This window comes from Cotesia typhae, unplaced genomic scaffold (assembly GCF_013202065.1).
Source record: "Cotesia typhae breed Kobodo isofemale line unplaced genomic scaffold, CoteBio_Ctyphae contig_9, whole genome shotgun sequence".
In the NCBI taxonomy this organism is placed as follows: domain Eukaryota; kingdom Metazoa; phylum Arthropoda; class Insecta; order Hymenoptera; family Braconidae; genus Cotesia; species Cotesia typhae.
The window spans coordinates 1250302-1262898 of record NW_027423770.1 but is presented as its reverse complement, the minus strand read 5'-3'; the positions used below and the strand labels follow the sequence as shown (position 1 = coordinate 1262898).

At 36.4% G+C, this 12597-nt stretch overlaps 1 protein-coding gene across 6 annotated transcripts in view; it reads right to left on the bottom strand.

Moving 5' to 3' along the window:
* Window positions 1-12597, bottom strand: part of LOC141533470 (dystrobrevin beta) — a 633463-nt gene that overhangs the window by 352157 nt on the left and 268709 nt on the right. The window lies entirely within an intron of this gene.

The following is a 12597-nucleotide window of genomic DNA, read 5'->3' as shown; positions in this document are numbered from 1 at the left end:
CTTTGATCGCCCATGGCCTTACTGTTTAGATATATCCAGTGAGCACAGGCTGAGACATCCTAAGATATATGTACGATATATCCAGTATATATCTTAAAATATCCTGGATATATACTTCAATTACCCATGGCCTTATTGCTTGGATATATCCAGTGAGCACCGACTGAGATATATACTTGGATATATATCTTAATACAATTGCAGTGTTAATATTGGACAATAATTTTGGTCATTTTTGTTTGATTATAATTTGTTCACGGTAAAGATGAATATGTCGTTAAGTTAACTGAAGGAAATATTTTTTATTTATACTTGGTTGAAACAAGTTGTTTGTTTGAGTTGTTATTAATTTAAAAATATTAATTATAATTAAGATAATATTACTTATATAAGTTAACTACAAGAGATATTATAATAGTAAGTAATCTTATGAATATCTGTAAATCTTATGAACTTTTTTTTTTTTTTTTCGTAAATAAAATCATGATCCTTTCCATTATACTTGTGGTTTATCACTTTCTTGTAACAATTTTTCAGCTTTATAGAACAAAAAATATAATTATTGTTATTATTAACCTGTTTAATAATACTTACTATTAATCATTAATTTATTATTTTAATCATAAATTTTATAATTATTATTGTGATGTATCAATTACGTTTTTTTTTTTATTAAATACGTACTTGCTGTCGCTCTTTCTGTTTACTTCTTGCTTTTCCGCATGTGTTATTGACGGCTGTTCCAAAGGGGCCATTTTTTAAATCATTATAACTTTCTTGGACTGCTTCTGCAGTGTATGTATCTATATATATGATGGGTCTCAAAATTTATGATGGCTTTTTCACGGCACTGGCGTCGACAGCGCCGAAGAGGTCCACTTAAATATTGGCTTACCTGGTTCGTAGATTGTTGGGCGCCAGGAAATTTACGTTCCACGGTTCGGAGTTAACAGTTGACCGTCGTTGGGCGGCAGGTCAATGTCGAAGAGATTCTAAATTGTAAAGCGGGTATAGGGAGCGATTCGGAATGTTTGTATCACACGAGAATAAAAATAAAAAAATTGAGACAGTTCAACAAAAAAAAATAATTAATGCACAGGAACTGTTACAACTATGTTTATTAATCAACAATAACTAGATAGAACAAATACGCAGGTCCGGCAATTCTCAATATCACAAAATCTGAATATGATCAATAAAAAAAAATGCTTTCTCTTTCTTTTCTTAACAAACAAAATTTCGAATTTTCAATACAAAAAAAAATAATTGTTTCGCTTTTCTTGTCTTAACAACCAAGATTTTGAAGTTCTCAATAAAAAAAATCAATTGTTTCGCTTTTCTCTTCTTAACAAACAAATTCTGAATTTATCAGTACAAAAAAAACTATCTCTTGTCCTTTATTAACAAACAAAATTTTAAGTTTATAAAAAAAATAACAAAAAAAAATTTAATTAATTAATGGTTCAAAATTCGATAAAATCGCCAAATCAGACCGATCGGAATCGGTAACGTATTTAATCACACGCGAAGTCGAACAATATCGCTGGTACGCAATAAAAATATAAACAAAACGAATCGAAAAAGATCCTCGCAAACAAATTAACAACAAAAAAAAATTATTTTCCTTCTTAAAAAATAATGAATTTAATACAGTAGGTCTCAAGAAATCAGTCGAATAATTACAACAAAAAAAATTTTTACTTCAATTCGCATTGAGGAATGAATTTATCAAGTGCATCGATCTGTAGTACGTAGATTATCGATGGCACAATCTGTCAATCAGTTATCATCCGCGGCGGATAACAGGACCGTCGGTAACTGTTGTTACCTGTCGGGCAATACGCGGGAACAAAGCTCGAAGTATAGTGTCTATTGGCGCTCTTAGATGGCCCTCGAGTCGAGCCAATTTTCTGCGGCAGGTAATCTCAAACTTTACCAAAACCAATCGACAACTGTACACAATATCTCTTAACAACGTATTACCAAAAATTTTGGCACCTGGCACCTGGTTGAGGTCATCCCGAAGCCGGAATTCAACAACGCAATTGTTGAATTTCGGTACACAATTATTCTCGGACTTAATTCAAAATCGTAATTAGTTTTCCTTTGTTACTTTCAACGTAAAAAAAAAATTAAATAAACATTTATAGCTTGTAATTCGGACAGGTAAGAGAAAAAAACAAAACCTATCCGATCTCGGCTTACTCGCGGATCGCGGTGAAGTCACCCAGGTAAATTAACAAACTGCGACCGCACTTACCCCGTTCAGTCGACGGCTCGGCACGGTGTGAAGTCCAGGAAGCAGATATCGGCTGTGCTGACAGGCGGCAGAGGTTCTCGGCGATGGCGTCACAACGGAATTTTTCGTTGTCGGAATGACCAAAAAACTTTTGATATAATTCTTGGCTTCTGGTGTACGGCAATGACACAATAAAATTAACTTTCGGCGGGATCGACACTCAAAATTAACAAAATAAATAAATTCAACACGTAAGCGGCTGAATTTCCAATATAATACGTCTTCGCTTGATTTTAGTGTCGCAACAAAAATTTTTCAGCGTATGAAAAGTGGCTTGAACGGTATCCAGATCAGAATTGAATTCCTTTCTCTTTCGTTTTCCAGCAACATGTGTTTTTTCTCTAGCGCAGCTAAGAAGCTGCGCGTCCAATCAGCCGTTGTCGGATAAATTTCCATGGTCGATGGTTGGTCGATTTCCCACTTTAGTCCTCCATTCAGCGTTCAGGTGGAGCCTCGATGTGCTCCCGTCGCTTCAACGTCCAGTCGTTCGTAGATTCCGATTCTGGGTTTCCCTCGTTGATCGCTGTCACTCCCAGATGTCTCCCTGGTCGTTGATTGCGAACTGAACTGCGGGTTCGCCCGGTCGCTTTTCTCATTCGCTCTCTCTCTCTCTCTCTCTCTCTCACACACTATTAAATACATCGTAAATTTCTTTCGGACGCATCCGTCCATACTTAGTATAATTTATTTGGCGCGGTTCGGCTTAATTTTTACCTCGAGCTTCGCATTCTGATCGGAAACCACTTGGGGCGACACAGACCCGTCCAATCTCAGCATACTATCAGCTTGGCCAACACTCTAGACTAAATAATACTCAAAAAAAATAATCTCTAAAAATGAAATCTAGATGGGAAAAATTTCCCATGTCATAATATGTAGGAATTATTGTTGTTGTATAAATGATTTAATTCACTATGTAAAAATAACTATTGATTATTTATTATAATTTAATGTGTTACAAAAGAAAAGCGTTGATTATATTTCAAGCTCTAATCTTTGCATGTGGCAATATCGGTAGTAGCTAGCTATTGACTGTCTATCATTTATGAAAATTGTCTAAATAGATAAACGACGATTACAAACGTTTCGGGCGCCGAGTGTCGGCGGAATTAACCGAATGGGTAATTTATATTGTAGGATATAGTCGCTACAGTACTTCCCTTCTTAAAAAAATAATGACGATTATTATATACAATGAGTTATGGTAAGTTATTTACAATGAAAAAAAAATTAATAGAATAAGTAAGTACAATGATATCTCAAAAAAATTGTGAAGGAAGTACTGAAAAAAAATTTAGTCGTCAGTTGCAGCGTAGACAGGTTTCAGTCTGTCGATGGAAATCGCCGTATTTGTGCCCTTGAGATTTACGATGAAATATTTTTTGTGTCGAGTGATGACTTCGTATGGGCCTTCATAAGGTGAAGAAAACGACGGTCCAATTTGATCGTTGCGTACTAGAACGTGGGAACTTGAGTTGAGGTCTCTGAAACAGAAAACAGAACGTGTTCCATGACGCGACGTTTCGGCCGGTGCCAAGTTATTAAAATGAGCTTTCAAGGTGCGGACGACAGTTTGGACATCCTCGTGTTTGTTCGACGGGATTATTAATTCACCCGGTAAACGGATAGGCTCACCGTATACAAGTTCTGCTGGTGTTGTTTGAATGTCTTCTTTCCACGCAGCGCGGAGACCGAGCAGGACTGCGGGTAATGCGTCGAACCAAGTGTCGTCATGGCAAAGTAGTGCAGACTTGAGCTGACGATGAAGACGTTCCACTATGCCGTTTGCCTGAGGATGATACGTGATTGTGCGCAGGTGTTTTATACCGAACATTTTCATAAGCGATTGAAACAATGCAGAGGTGAACTGTGCTCCTCGGTCCGACGTTATTCTAACTGGTACACCGTACCGGGAAATCCAGTTGTTGATTAGGGTGTTTGCCACCGTGTCGGCGTCTCCGTCTCTTAGAGGAATGGCCTCTGGGAAACGAGGAAATCGATCGATGATCGTGAGACATTTGTTATACCCGCGAGACGCCGGTAAGATGACGAGATCTATGTGGATATGTTCGAATCTCTACGTTGGAAGATCAAATCGAGCGATTGGAGATGTCACATGCCGTGTAATCTTATTACGTTGACAGTTGATGCACGCTTTAGCCCATTCTCGACAGTCTTTCTCGATAGATGGCCAGACGTAACGTTTGCTTACTAACTTCTGCGATGCTTTAGAGCCTGGATGTCCAAGAGACTGCAGGGCGTTAAAAACTTTTCTTCGAAGTGGACCTGAAATGTATGGACGCGGTTTACCTGATGAAACATCACAGTGAATCGCGGCTGGGTGGTCATCGAAGATGATACGTTGCCACTGTAGTGACGTCGTCGCGTTGTTGAGTAGATCTCGTAGTTCAGGGTCAACTCTCTAAGCATTTACCAGCTCGTGTGTCGTAATTGGTATCGACACGGCTTCGACGCGTGACAGGGTGACTGCGACGATGTTTTCAGGTCCAGCAATGTGTCTAAAGTCACTTGTAAATTGACCAATGAAGTCGAGACGTCGAAATTGCCATGGAGAGGCCCTTTCAGTACGTTGCTGGAACGCATGAAGTAATGGTTTGTGATCAGCGTATATGACGAAGTGTTTGCCTTCAAAAATGTGACGGAAGTGTCGTACAGCTTCGTAGACTGCGTGAAGTTCACGGTCATACGTCGACAGTTTTTGAATTGAAGGCTGCAACTTTCTACTGAAGAAAGCCAGTGGCTGCCATTTACCTCCAACTTATTGTTGAAGAACTGCTCCGATGGCTGTGTTAGAAGCATCTAAAAATATCGCCCATGGCGCGTCGATTACCGGGTGTGCGAGCAGCGTCGCTTCAGCCAGTGTTCGTTTTGCGTCGTTGAAAGCTTTTTGGAGTTCAGGAGTCTCTATTATCGGCGTTGAGTCTCTTACTTTTGGAACTTCCAGAAGTTTGTTTAGTGGCGTTAGGATTTGGACGGCGTTCTTGACGAATTTTCTGTAAAAATTAATTGTGCCTAGAAAACCACGTAATGCCGAAATAGTACGAGGGAATTTAAGGTTAGAAATTCCGTCGACCTTGTCGGGTAACGGCTTGATACCTGACTCACTGACCTTGTGTCCTAAGAATGTTACCTCTTTTTGTCCAAAAACTGACTTGGCTGTGTTGATGACGAGGCCGTGGTCCTCCAGTCGTCGAAACAGGATGCTTAGGTGTTCTAAGTGTTGATCGTCGTTTTCGGATGCGATTAAGAAGTCGTGGATGTACGGAAACACGAATGGTAAGTCTGCTGTGATTTCATCAACGAATCATTGAAATGATTGCCCAGCATTACGTAGTCCGAAAGTCATGTACATAAATTCAAACAGTCCAAACGGTGTGCTGATCGCTGTTTTCTCGATGTCTTCTTCGGCGACAGGGATTTGATTGAAAGCTCGAACCAAGTCAATGACGGAAAATATTTTTTTACCGTGTAATGTCGCCGTAAAATCCTCAAGTCGTCTGACTGGGTATCTGTCAGGTACTGTATGGGCATTAAGAAGACGGTAGTCTCCGCATGGTCTCCATTCTCCGGACTTCTTCGGAACGAGATGTAATGGAGATGCCCACGGACTCTTAGATGGTCTCGCGATACTGCATTGGACCATTTTTCTAAACTCTTCTTGCGCAATCTTGAGTTTGTTCGGCGCGAGAGGTCTCGCTTTACACGAGACTGGTTGTCCAGGCGTCGTTTTGATGTAGTGGACGGTGGAATGTGAAATGCTTCCTGGTCGTCGCAGTACCATCTGGTCTGGTAATAGACGGGTGGTTCGACAACAGTTTGTGATAGACTGTGTCCCCATCCACTACCTTGATGCAATCCATGTCGGACGCTATTGAATTGACGTTTATTTGGAGACCAGTAGATCCATCACGAAGTTTCTTGTTTTTCAGGTCGACTAGCAAGTCAAAGTGACTTAAAAAGTTAGCGTCGATGATTGGTTTTGTGACGTCAGCGATGATGAATCTCCACGTAAATTTGCGACGAAGTCCTAGGTTGAGCGAGAGTGAGATAATGCCGTAAGTTTCGATGAGAGAGTCATTGGCTGCTCGTCACTGATAACCGACGGGCGTCGGTTTGCACTTCAACCGCTGATGTGGATAAATAGAGAGATCTGAGCCAGAATCCACGAGATATTGTGTATTGGTGGCTAAATCTGTGACGAATAGGCGGTGTGAAGTTGTCAGAGAGTCGCTTCCCGCCACTAAGGACTCACTTTTGCATTTCCCGCAAACTTGCAACCGGCAGTGCACTTGTAGGATTTATTACCAAATTTTGCGTGGTAATAACAGATGCCATTCTTCAATTTCCCTCGTCCATTGGACTGAGCTCTGTTTTGGCGGTTACGTGAATTAGAACCTCTTCTGGGTCGGTTCTGATTCGCTAGAGCGGCGACGCATTTTGTTAGCTCAGAGATCTGTCTCTCAAGAGCCGAAATCTGAGGGTTCGAAGACGTAGAGGCTGTTGCGACGGTATTTTGATTCACGGAGAACATTTCATGAATTTTATCAGCTGTTTTGGCCAAGTCGTCGGTGGACGTCGTATCTGGAGACAGCTCTCTGAGAGTAGCTCTTGAGTCTTTTTTGGCAGGTTTGACATCCATCTGGTCCTGATGACGGCTTCGTCGACTGTTGGAGCTAAACATTTCAGGTGTCGGAGGAATTTTGAAGGAGGGCGATCACCTATCGCTTCGCCGTCTATAAGCTGGCGCAGTTTTGCTGATTCCGACGCTGAGAAACACTTAATTAGCGCTCCTTTGAGCTCACTAAACGGCGCGTGTATTGGCGGATTAGTGATCATCGCCTCAACCTCCTGTGCGGACTCGGAGTCTATCAGCGAAATAGCATGGTTGAATTTATCTCGCTCTTGTACGATGCCATGTAAGGAAAACTGCCCTTCCAATATCGCAAACCAGATTTTTGCTCGCTTCGGGTTGAAGTGAGGCGCCTTTAGTGAATTTACGAAAAACGGCTTCGTATCTTCCGTCTCGTCATGCGGCATCGTGAATATTTATTTATCTAAATAAAAGAAAGGTATAAATAAAAGAATAATCAAGAAAGAAAAGGAACAATACTTAAATTGTTGCTGTTGTTGAATTCTTTCGAGGATTAACTTTCGTCCATATTGACGTCACGGGTCTGGAATGCGGCAGTACTTGAGTTTTGTCGGCAATAGTGGATTAACAGTGCTGTTACTGCTTCAAGGTCACGACGTAATAGGCTTCGCGCCACTCACTTATCACTTTCCGATTTGCACTCGGGTGTGCCTCGAGATAACTAATGCAGCACAACGTCCAGGGTGCTCAGCAATGCAACAGCTGTGATAAGTTTTGCAGTAACGTCGAATTCGTCGACTTTCGCAACACACATAAAAATAGACGTGGTTGAATCAAACTAAAATAATTAATTTTAAGTAAACTCGACGCTTTCCTCAACAACTAAAGGAAAATTCACGTCGGTTTAAATCACGTCGGGGTCACCAATGTAGGAATTATTGTTGTTGTATAAATGATTTAATTTACTACGTAAAAATAACTATTGATTATTTACTATAATTTAATGAGCTACAAAAGAAAAGCGTTGATTATATTTTGAGATCTAATCTTTGCACATGGCAATATCGGTAGTAGCTAGCTATTGACTGTCTATCATTTACGAAAATTGTCTAAATAGATAAACGATGATTGCAAACGTTTCGGGCGCCGAGTGTCGGCGGAATTAACCAAATGGGTAATTTATATTGTAGGACATAGTCGCTACATATATATATATATATATATATATATATATATATATATATATATATATATATATATATATATATATATATATATATATATATATATTAGGTGGTCCTTATGTTGTGTTTTTTGAAATTTTTTTTCACGATAGTTCTAAATCGGTTCAAAATCTATAAAAAAAAAATCATGCAAGTTATAGCTCTTAATTTTAATATTAACCCGCGCCCCCCGACGGTCAAAGTTTTAAAGGAAAATAACATGGGAAAAGTTATATTTTTACTTTGGAATTTTTTACGTCATAAACTAACCAACAAATCACATCAAAAAATATTTTTTCTAATGCAAAATTTAACGGTCTACAAAAAAGGTCTCTTATCATTTTTTGATAATTCTAACGGTTTTGAAGTTATTCGAGGTCTAAATTGAAACTATAATCTTTTTCATAGTTTTTTCTGTTTTTTTGGTCATTTAATAGTTCATAAATCATCAACCGGTTATTCTTTATAATCTCATTGGACTTATTTGTTTAGAAAATTTTCAAAGTAACTGTAACTTTGGAATAATAGTAACACCAATTCATTTTTTTAGCCTGAACTGTCGAACATTTTAAAGATTTTTAACTTTTTTTGGATACAAAAGAAATTCGGGACTTATTGTCTCGATTTTTATTGTTATTGGTACAAATATCAACAAACTCCAATTTCAAATTTTGATTTCTGGTTAAAAACATTTTAGAAACCGATCATGCCGCCATCTATTAGATTTTACTTCAATCTCTAACACTAAAATTAATTCTCAGATTACTCATAACCTACATTTATTTCTGAGCTTGATCAAAATCGTTCAATTACGAGTACTGATGCCTTTTTGATATATAAATAAATTTTTTGAGTTCATTTATCCGATATTTAAGTAATCAGTTAAATATGGAGTTATCACGTTTACGTCAAAACATTTTTTTTTTGATTGGTGATGTTGACGTTCAAATCGTAGGTAACAAATTACCATCGAAATTGCAAGCTTTGAAAGTCTTATTTTTTTATACACGTATTTTAAATAATACTATCACAGATAGTGTTGCTGCAGTGATTGATGAAATTATTGTGTTTTGGAAGAAAGCTCGAATTCCCGTTCAAGATGTGCAAAGATGTCGAGATAAATTGAAAAAACTGTATGATGAGTGGCGCATACTTCTTAAACATAGAAATCGGAGTGAAGTTGCTGTGAAAAAACAAAATGAATTTTCCTGTTCATTAAAAAATTATTTGACATCGCACCGTCAAATGTATTTGAAATGGTTGATGAAAATTCCAAAGAATTCTTGAATAATCAGAGATCAGATGAACGAATTGGTTTTATTGCAAATATTAAGACGAAATACGATGACGATGAAATTGGTGTTAAAAAATTAGAGAAACAATTGTATTTCGAAAAACGAAAATTGGAAAGTGAAAAAGAAAAATCATTATTTGGTAAATTATAATAATCAACTTACTCATTGATATTTTATTATTTTATAGTGAAGATATTTTTTGTCTTATCATTATCCTTTTTTGTAGACAAAAACGTTGAACTCTTATCAAGCCAAGGAAGTGCTCAATCAGTCTCTAGTGGAGAAGTATACATTCCAACTACTGCCGGCCAATTTAAATCAAGAAATATAAGGGGAACTCACAATATTCTCAACGAAAGAGTTGTAGCTACTTTTGACCGTTGTAAAGTAAGCGACAGAGATGCTGTGTTTATAACTACAGCTATTTGTCAGTCGCTTATCGATTTAAAATTATTAGACGTGGATATTAATTCCATTATTGTCATCTATTCGCCGATGTCGGCTTACTATGCGAGAGTCAAAATCAATAGAAATAAAAAAACATTTCCAAGACTTAAAGTTATCATCTATTGTTGTACATTGGGATGGAAAATTATTACCTAATTTGTTAAATACAGAAACTGTTCATCGATTGCCTGTAATAATTACTTCAGAAAGTAAAGAAATTATGTTAGGTGTACCAACGAGTGAAGATGGAACTGGAATGGCACAAGCTTCTGTAGTTCATAAGACATTATGTGACTGGGGATTCGACATATCTGTAAAAGCAATATGCTGTGACACTACTCCTTCAAATTTAGGACTTCGTAATGGTGCTGCTGCATTACTGGAAAATTGTTAGAAAGAGATTTGTTGTATCTTCCATGTAGGCATCATATATTTGAAATAGTCCTAAGATATGTCTAAGATATGTCTTCGAAGCTGTTTTTCCAAATACTGTTGGTCCTAATGTTCCACTTTTTATCCGATTCCAAAAGCAATGGGGAGATTTAAATAAACTCAGTTACAAAACAGGTTTAGATGATCCGAAAAATGATAATATCTTGACAAATGAAAAAATTGAATCTATTAGAACTTTTGCGACTGAAACTCTTGCATCACAACTGCCTCGTGAAGATTACAAAGAGTTATTAGAGCTTACTTTAGTTTTTATCGGTGTCATCCCCGAAAAATTTAGTTTTCGTAAGCCAGGAGCTTGTCATCATGCACGATGGATGGCAAAAGCTATTTATATATTGAAAATGTACATGCTTCGGGAGCAATTGTCATTGAAAAAAGGTGAAGATAATAAACTACGGCAAATATGTGTTTTTGTGACAATGGTTTATGTTAAAGCTTGGTTTTCGTCGTCAAATAGTGTCAAAGCTCCGTACCATGATCTACAGTTTATAAAAGAACTCAACAACTTTAAGGCAATCAACAGTAATCTTGCTACTGTGGCAATTAGTAGATTTATGAATCACTTGTGGTATTTATCACCAGAATTAGCAATCATGGCTATTTTTGATGAGGAAGTTTCACAAGAAACAAAATTAAAAATTGTCGCTAAGCTGCGTAAAGAAGAAGAAACAATTGTGACTGATGATATTCCGGAAGAAGACTTGGATTATACTAGTGAAAAATGTAGTGTTAAACGCATTCAAACTAAGAGCATAACTGAATTATTATATAATGATATTGACTTTTTCGTAACTGCAGAATCGATCAATTTTTTCAATAGATTCGAGTTACAAACAGAATTTTTAAAGATTCATCCTTCTGAATGGGCTCATAATGAACACTATAAAACTGCATTACCATTCGCTAAAAAACTATCGGTTGTGAATGACTGTGCTGAAAGAGGAGTTAAACTAGTGCAAGATTTTTGTAATCGTTATACTAAGGATGAAAAACAAATGCAATACATGTTACAATTGGTTAAAGATCATCGTCAAATGTTTCCTGACGCACTTAAAAAAACTAATGTAAAAACTTCATGAAAGTATCTGTAATTAAAAATAAAAATGGTAATGTTTGTACATTTTCGATTCATTAAAATATTAATAATACACTTCTTTAATTGATTAATACTTTTCACGTAAATTATAGTTCAAAATTATATGCATAAGTAAAAAGTAATCTAATATGAATAATAACCCGTCTATGATTGTTGAATTATTAAATGACCAGAAAAAACTATGAAAAAGATTATAGTTTCAATTTAGACCTCGAATAACTTCAAAACCGTTAAAATTATCAAAAAATGATAAGAGACCTTTTTGTAGACCGTTAAATTTTGCATTAGAAAAATATTTTTGATGTGATTTGTTGGTTAGTTTATGACGTAAAAAATTCCAAAGTAAAAATATAACTTTTCCCATGTTATTTTCCTTTAAAACTTTGACCGTCGGGGGCGCGGGTTAATATTAAAATTAAGACCTACAACTTGGCATGATTTTTTTATAGATTTTGAACCGATTTTGAACTATCGTGAAAAAAATTTCAAAAAACCCAACATAAGGACCACCTAATATATATATATATATATATATATATATATATATATATATATATATATATATATATATATATATATATATATATATATATATTTTTGTCAAGAAAATCATACGGCAGATCAAAGATCTCAAAAAGTTTTAATGACTTCTTAGAAACAAAGTCACTTATATTTTTTTGCAGAATTAAATGTAAATTTTTTCTATCAATAATAAATCTTCTTGCTCTAGAATCTGTACCTTCGCGAGTCTTAACAGCTTCTACAATATTCTTCTTTATGTTTAATGGAACGGTATCATCAAAAAGTGATAAAATAACAAGTTCATCACTTAAGTACCATAAATGTGAAGTCATTTTTTCACATGTAGCCAAGGAAATTAAAGAATTAATTTTACTGTACTCAATTAAATTTTTCATAAACTCTAAGTCGTGATTAGCAGCAGAAGTCGCAGAAGTTGATGAAAACCAAGCTTTTACATACACCATAACTATGAAAATACAAAATTGACGAAGACCATCCAATTCTTTCATCCATTTCTTTCTTAGAAAGGTCAAATTCATCTCTAAAAATAAACATTTTTAGGCAATAAATTGCATTTGCCATCCATCTTGCATGATGAACTGCATCAGGACGCTTGAAGAAAACTTGCTCTCGTGGCATTTCTCCCAGAA